An 8,868-nucleotide genomic window follows, 5' to 3' on the forward strand; every position below is an offset into this window, starting at 1 on the left:
TGCTTCAAACCGTTTATCATTTGGAGATTTCTACAAAAAGTTATGATATTTTTACTAAAGGGTGGCAGAACAGCTACGCGAGTCTTGCGTAGCCTACGCACCATTGCGTAGGCAAATCCAGTAGCTTCAAGGGTCATTTTAAGAGCTGAAAACATGAGTTTAGAGAGAGAATGTGTTAGTTCTTCATCTTGGAAGGGATTTCTAAAGAGAAGGAGGAGATCTTCCACTATGGATACACTTCAAGGCAAGTTATTTTGGTATAAGGATGATTATATAACATCATTTAGTGATAACACTAATATTATTATGGATCAAATTCATAGGAAATGTGTTGAATCTTCAAGAACACCAAAAAGAGAAAAAGTTAGATTCTTCCACCAAGAGGTAATCCCTTCACTTGAGCTTCATATATGTCATATTAGAGTATGGGTAGCATATTTATGAGTTTTATTTGAAGTTGTAATGGGATATTATTTGAACCCTAAGGGAGGGCTATCCTTATACAAATTTTGACAAGATACAACACTAGTTCTTGAAATGGGTATTCTTGAACATAGGGTTTTATTGGAGAAGACAATGAATAGTGACTTAATGATGTTGGGTAATTAACATAGTATTATTAATTACCCCAAATGAGTATTAAATGATAAGAATGGAATTGAATAGGCTAATAGATGAGCCTATTGGATAATTTGGGGTGGTTGAAGGCTTGTTGCCGAATTATGAAGCCTAAATGGATATTTATGAATCTTTTCGTATTTATTTTGATGTAGTTGGGATATCTAATGATAGGTATTGAATTGTGGGTGATATTTGGACATTTTAATCAATTGGAGTATTGTAGTATTTTCGGAGCTTGAAGATTTGAGGGTCGAGTTGAGGTCGGATTTTGGTAAAATTGGTATGGCTAGACTCGTGGTTGAATGGGCTATCATATTTTGTAACTTTTGTCGGGTTCCGAGATGTGGGCCCCACTGATGATTTTTGGGGTGTAATTTCGGATTTTATGAAAAATATTAGTATTTTGATATGGAATTAATTTCTATAATTTTGTGAACTGAATCAAATTAATTGTGGCTAAATTCGAGCCATTCAGAAGTTGATACGCGCAGAATGGAATTTTTGGAGCATTGTTTAGCTTGCTCGACATTGGATTCGTCTTGTTCAAGGTAAGTAACTCTTCTAATCTTGGAGATGAGGGTATGAACCCTGAATATACGTATTATGTGAGTTATTTGGAGGTAACGCACATGCTAGGTGACGGGCATGTGGGCGTGCACAGTAAAAATTGTGACGTAATTGGTTCCGAAAAATTTTGTAGTCAAATAATCTTGGCATTTTCTATGTAGTTTTATGTGTTAAAGAAATTGAGCTAAAAATCATATTGAAAATCATGTTGAGACTATGTGTCAGTATTATTGAGACCCACAGAGCTCATATTGCTGTTAAATTATTTATTTAAAATGAAATTTCATACTCAGTCATGTTCATTTATTTCATATCATCTCTCAGTCTCTGTTGCTATTTATTGATTAATCATATCATCATTTTGGGCTCGTTTCATGACATTGTGAGCTCGAGAGACTGGAGAGATTGATGAGTGAGTGAGGCCGAGGGCCTGATTGTGAGGATAATTATGGGATCGGGTTGTACGCCGCAACATGCCAGATTGGCTTATTATAGTACGTGAGTTGTCCGTGCAGCACGTGAGTTGTCCGTGCGGATATAAATATTATTATAGCATGTGAGTTGTCCGTGCAGCACGTGAGTTGTCCGTGCGGATACAAATATTATTATAGCATGTGAGTTGTCCATGCGGATACAGATATTATTATAGCACGTGAGTTGTCCGTGCAGCACGTGAGTTGTCTGTGCAGCACGTGAGTTATCCGTGCGGATCCGGATATTATTATAGCACGTGAGTTGTCCGTGCGGATCCAGATATTGATACTATAGCACGTGAGTTGTCCGTGCAGCACGTGAGTTGTCCGTGTAGATTATAGCGCTTGGGCTGAAGGAGCCCCTCCGGAGTCTGTACACACCCCCAGTGAGCGCAGGTACCTACTGAGTGCGAGTGCCGTGTGACGAATGCCGGGTGATTGGGAGGACTGAGTAAATTTGATACTCTGAGAGTATGCATATGGTCTTTATCACTGATTTGCATCGCATTTGGCATGTACACTTGACATGCAGGCATAAAGATGCATTTATTTCCTCATGCTGTATAGTATCACATCATTTATGACTTCTCACACATATTGGCATATGGGCATAGTGATACATTTTTCACTCGATATCTGTAAAGGAAATGAAACATTTTATTTATCGTTGACAGGACTTTTGGTAAAAATTATTGTTCTCAAACTTACTCATATTTTTGGTAACTTCGGTAAACAACTTGAGTTTTCATTGATACACCAGAAAGGCAGAAATATTTTTCAAAAATCATGATTTAAGATGAGCATTTTATCTTTGTGTTACTTCTTTTATTACTTGCTTTAGGTTATTATTAACTGTTGTTGGTTAATAGAGTTGGACTCTAACCTTGGTACAAGCTCGTCACTACTTTCAACCTAAGGTTAGGTTTGTTACTTATTGAGTACATGAGGTAGGCTGTACTCATACCACACTTCTGCACCTTGCGTGAAGATGTTGGCTGCTGATATTGGTGTGTTCGTTGGGAGCTGGATCTGAAGATGTATATGCGTTCCAGTTGTAGCTACCTCTTGTTCATGGTAGCCTTAGATTCATAAAACTCTGTTTATGTACTTTTCAAATAGATAATGTATTTACTTCATACCAGCTTTTTAAACTCTATTCTTGGAAGCTCATGATTTGTACTACCAGTCCTTGGGGAGTGTATTAGAGCCATTTAAATATTAATTGAATCGTATTATTGTTATTTGGCTTACCTAGCGAGTGAGGTTAGGTGCCATCATGGCTAGTTGGATTTTGGGTCGTGACAACGTGGTATCAGAGCTCTAGGTTCATAGGTTCTACAAGTCATGAGCAAGTGTCTAGTAGAGTCTTGAGGATCGGTATGATGACGTCCATACTTATCTTCGAGGGGCTACAGGACATTTAGGGTAATTTTCCATCTTTCTTTCCTTATCGTGCGGAATTGATTCAGCTTGAAATATAACTCTTTGAATTCCTTCCACACATTTGTATGCGCACATGAGCTCTCGGTATCAGCTGCGCATCATCGGCTTGTGACTCTATAAATGAGGTTCGAGATATGTATTCTGTGTTTTGGCGATGGGCCAGTCTGGAGGACTTGAGGCCATGATTAGACCACAACTTAAGCTCGGTAGCTTCAGTTGTAACTTGTACATTTGGACTCGTATGTACGGTGATGTCCCTACGAGTGAAATTTGTGGCTCGATGAGCGGTGGAATGGCTTTGTGATAAGTATGATGTAACTGCGGGATGTGTTAAGACGATTTGAATGTGAGGAGAAGTGTTTCCTTGAAATGTAAAGGAAGGCCATTGGGTGCTTGATTTTCATTTTGATGTGACATACAGTCTCGAGTGTGAATGCTTTGAAGGATCTTTCACGTTGTTAAATTTAGGGACAAATTAAATTCTCATGTCTGGTTAATGAGTTTGGACTCAGAAAGATTAAGTGATTTCATAGTAATTGTAACTGCGAAAGGGTATAACAAGATACCAATTTGAGGCTAAGCAAGTGGGTTATCCCCTGCGGAGTAATCTATGTAGGTGTGCTCCTTTTAATATGAAGGGAGAGTTTTTTTTCTGCCAGCGGGGCGTATGTGTTGAGATTTGAATTTGAATCTGGCTGAGAAAGTTGACTTGAGCATCAAGACAATGAATGCGAGCTTAGCGGATAATTTGGGGTATTTTTATGGTTGGCGTTGTATGAGCTTGAGAAGAATTTTTGTTGAACTGACTGCAGTATCATGGTAGTAATACGGTATGGGTATTGTAAATTATCAAGTGTTTTAGTCTATGGCTTTGAGCCAAGTGGGGGAGCTTGCTATTGACAATTCAATTTTATGGTTATATGTTAAACATTAGTTTTTGTCTGAGGCATACTTGTGGATTAGTTATGACATACAGATATTGACATCGAGGATGACTCGAGTACTGAAATTCCTAGACACGGGTTATATTGAGCTTTATAAGTATATGAAAATTATGGGATGAGTGAGTTGTTATTTGAAAAGATGTAGTGTGCACGGATTATGAATATTTCATATGTAGTTTAAAACTCAAGAGCTCGTAAGCGATAATAGTACACGTGTGAAGTTGATGAGTTACAAGTGATCCAAGGCTACGTAGTGATGCCACACGAATCCTAGCATGTTATCTACTGCAAAGAGATTAAAGACACCTCGAGATATGAAGGTGATTGAGTACCCACGAGTAGAATCCATTGAATAATGGAAAAACAAGGAGGTAATATTAATTGAATGGGGCATGATGACGTGAAGGTGTGATGTTAACTATAGTCACAAAAATTTATGTTATGATGAGGACATAAAGATAGATTGCAAGTTCTTACATCTAACATTATGAAAATAGTGTATGTTATGGAAAGTTATATGAAAGTTATACGGGTATAGCCTGAGGCAGTTGTATTTACTAGAAATGTAATTGAGCATGGACTGAATGGCAAGATGCTAGAAAAAGATTTCTTAAAGTAAAACCGGCACGAAAAGGGATATGCTAAATTTATTGTTGTTGTAAGGACATGAAAGGATGATACTTTGCAATATGAGTTACGGCTAAAAGTGCCATGATACTTGGGTACGAGAAGGGGCAAAGAAATCCTTGATAAGCATAACTATTTTTTTCTATTGTCAGAATAGTAGGTACTATAAGTGTAATTGCAAAAAAAAAAAAAAAAAATAGAAGTCAAGGCTTCATGAAAATTTGAAATAATGAATTATGATTTTGAGTTAGGGAAATAAATAACTTGTAGTAATATATGGGCGTGTGTATAATCAGATGGAACGAGGTGCGAGTTATTAAAATCTTTGAGTGTCAGGTTCGAGCTTTAGATTTGGGTTTTGCGCCTAAGTGAGGAAGTATCAAAGTAAGTTAAAGTCACCTTAAGGGTGATGGTTGGAAAAATAAAATGGAGAAAGTTTTATTCATAAAAGAAAGATTAAGGACACATCTTCGATAAAATTCCTGATGAAATGAGTAAAATTATCATACAATGCTGGTATAGGGATCACATGTTTATCACGAGCAATAGTTCCAGTATTCAATATTGGGGTTATTAAAAGGTGTTATCTAATAGTCAAATATTTAATGGGCTATTTGAGTAGATTCTTATAACTTTGAGGCATGTGTCATTTGAATTAAATTCAAGCAAGGGCGAAAATAAGGAAGTACTTTGGTCATATGTTGGACTTAGTAGAACAAATGAAGGTTATAAATGAGGATAAAGTATATGAACACTTGGTATGAAATGAGGCAAGAAAAGGTTATATTATGCGCATTCCCAAATACGAAATACTTTTGCAAACCAAAATAATGTGCTCAAATAAGAAGCACGGGGTCAGAAAAGAAAAAAAGACTAAACGATGCAAGTATTATCCTAATAGAATTGCCACTTTGGGAGTTGAAAGCCTATAATCTATGGTAATAAGCCTACGGTAGGCATAATAACAAATACAATATGAATTTATGGAAGAGAAATATCAGACATGGTGGTATCTATGAGTTGGCTAAGGTTAAAAAAATAGAAATATATACATTGATGTTCAAGAATGGATGATAAACTTGCTTCACAAGGATGAAGTGATATGAATATTTGCGTAGTGAACTTGTAAGATATGATGTTATTCAAATTGAGATCTAAAGGAAGCTCAAAAGTTACAAGTACAAGTGAAGGTATAAATCACCCACGTGATGGATGGACCTAAGCAAGACAAATATCTTGTTGGTATTTGGTTGGGATAAAAGAAATATTATGGAAGGAGTTGGTAACTAGAGAATCAAGGGTCCTATGAGGACAAACTATTCTTAGAAGTAATTTTATATTAATGAGAAAGACTTCGAATGGAAGAAATAGAATTTTAATGTATGCAAGAAATGCTCTTTCATGTGGGACTTGATGTATACATAATAAAAAGAGAATACAGATATGCATGATAGTAATATGTGTTGCAATATAGAGTAACCGGTGTTGGAATGAGCGAGGTATAGATGTGCAATTGTTTAAAATAATAAAGAATTATTTGATGCAATTTTGGTATATGCGCAGCCATGTGAGACTTAGATATTTTGTTGTTATATGTTGATGACATATGTGTGGCCGTGCGGGTCCTAAATAGTTTGTTGTTGTACATTGAGCATATATGTGCAGTGATGTGGGGCCTAGATATCATATTATGTAAAGATATATGGTTGTTGAATTATGCTGAAATTAGTGCCCGTGTGGGGGCTTGTTTTGAACAGGTTGAATTATTTGGATGGTCACAGTTACAGGGGATACTCTGCCGAAAATGTTAAGAATTTAGAGAGTTAGCCAAATTTTGGGGCCTTAAGGATGTCGAAATTTTGGAAGAATATCTAAGACCCATATGAAGTCAGAAATGATTAAGAATGATGGTTAAGGTGAAAGGAGGATAATGATGTTCCTAATAATGACTTGCAAAACATTCGAGGAAGAATGTTCTTAAGTGGGGGAGAATATAATACCCCGAAAAAAAAAACATTCGAAGAGTTTTAAGACCATTAAGGAGATTGGCGGTTTTAAGACCATAAAGGGAGGGTCTTGAAAATGATATTTTGGGCAAAGAAGAAGATGAATAGTGATGAATTGATATAAAATGAATTGTTTTGAATTTCTAATAATTCCAATAGACTTGATAACTTAATTGATGAACAGATTGAATAGGGAATCACCATTTTGACAAGATACAACACTAGTTCTTGAAATGGGTATTCTTGAACATAGGGTTTTGTTGGAGAAGAGAATGAATAGTGACTTAATGATGTAGGGTAATTAACATAGTATTATTAATTACCCCAAATGAGTATTAAATGATAAGAATGGAATTGAATAGGCTAATAGATGAGCCTATTGGATAATTTGGGGTGGTTGAAGGCTTGTTGCCGAATTATGAAGCCTAAATGGATATTTATGAATCTTTTCGTATTTATTTTGATGTAGTTGGGATATCTAATGGTAGGTATTGAATTGTGGGTGATATTTGGACATTTTAATCAATTGGAGTATTGTAGTATTTTCGGAGCTTGAAGATTTGAGGGTCGAGTTGAGGTCGAATTTTGATAAAATTGGTATGGCTAGACTCGTGGTTGAATGGGCTATCGTATTTTGTAACTTTTGTCGGGTTCCGAAATGTGGCCCCCCTGGTATTTTTGGGGTGTAATTTCGGATTTAATGAAAAATATTAGTATTTTGATATGGAGTTAATTCCTATAATTTTGTGAACTGAATCAAATTAATTGTGGCTAAATTCTAGCCATTCAGAAGTTGATACGCACAGAATAGAATTTCTGGAGCATTGTTTAGCTTGCTCGACATTGGATTCGTCTTGTTCAAGGTAAGTAACTCTTCTAATCTTGGAGATGAGGGTATGAACCCTGAATATACGTATTATGTGAGTTGTTTGGAGGTGACGAACATGCTAGGTGACGGGCGTGTGGACGTGCACAATAAAAATTGTGACGTAATTGGTTCCAAAAAATTTTGTAGTCAAATAATCTTGGCATTTTCTATGTAGTTTTATGTGTTAAAGAAATTGAGCTGATAATCATATTGAAAATCATGCTGAGGCTATGTGCCAGTATTATTGAGAACCACAGAGCTCATATTGCTGTTAAATTATTTGTTTAAAATGAAATTTCATACTCAGTCATGTTCATTTATTTCATATCATCTATCAGTCTCTGTTGCTATTTATTGATTCATCATATCATCATTTTGGGCTAGTTTTATGACATTGTGAGCCCGAGAGACAGGAGAGATTGATGACTAAGTGAGGCCGAGGGCCTGATTGTGAGAATAATTATGGGATCAGGCTGCACGCCGCAACATGCCAGATTGGCTTAATATAGGATGTGAGTTATCCGTGCGGATCCAGATATTATTATAGTATGTGAGTTGTTCGTGCAATACGTGAGTTGTCCGTATGAATTCAGCTATTATTATAGCACGTGATTTGTCCGTGCAGCACGTTAGTTTTCCGTGCGGATACAAATATTGATACTATAGCACGTGAGTTGTCCGTGCAACACGTGAGTTGTCCGTGCAAATTATAGAGCTTGGGTTTAAGGAGCCCCTCCGGAGTCTATACACACCCCTAGTGAGCGCAGGTACCTACTTAGTGCGAGTGCCAAGTGATTGGGAGGACTGAGTGAATTGATACTCAGAGAGTATGCATATGGTATTTATCACTGATTTGCATCGCATTTGGTATGCACACTTGACATACAGGAATAAAGATGCATTTTGTTCCTCATGTTGTATAGTATCACGTCATTGATGACTTCTCACACATATTGGCATATGGGCATAGTGATACATTTTCCACTGGATATCTGAAAAAGAAATGAAACATCTTATTTATCGTTGAAAGGATTTTTGGAAAAAATTATTGTTCTCAAACTTACACATATTTTTGGTAACTTCGGTAAACAACTTGAGTTTTCACTGATACACCAGAAAGGCAGAATTATTTTTCAGAAATCATGATTTAAGCAGAGAATTTTATCTTTGAGTTACTTCTTTTATTACTTGCTTTAGGTTATTATTAACTGTTGTTGGTTAATGGAGTTGGACTCTGACCTTGGTTCAAGTTCGTTACTACTTTCAACCTAAGGTTAGGTTTGTTACTTATTGAGTACATGGGGTCGGTTGTACTCATA

The sequence above is a fragment of the Nicotiana tomentosiformis genome, chromosome 3 (genome assembly GCF_000390325.3).
Source record: "Nicotiana tomentosiformis chromosome 3, ASM39032v3, whole genome shotgun sequence".
In the NCBI taxonomy this organism is placed as follows: Eukaryota; Viridiplantae; Streptophyta; class Magnoliopsida; order Solanales; family Solanaceae; genus Nicotiana; species Nicotiana tomentosiformis.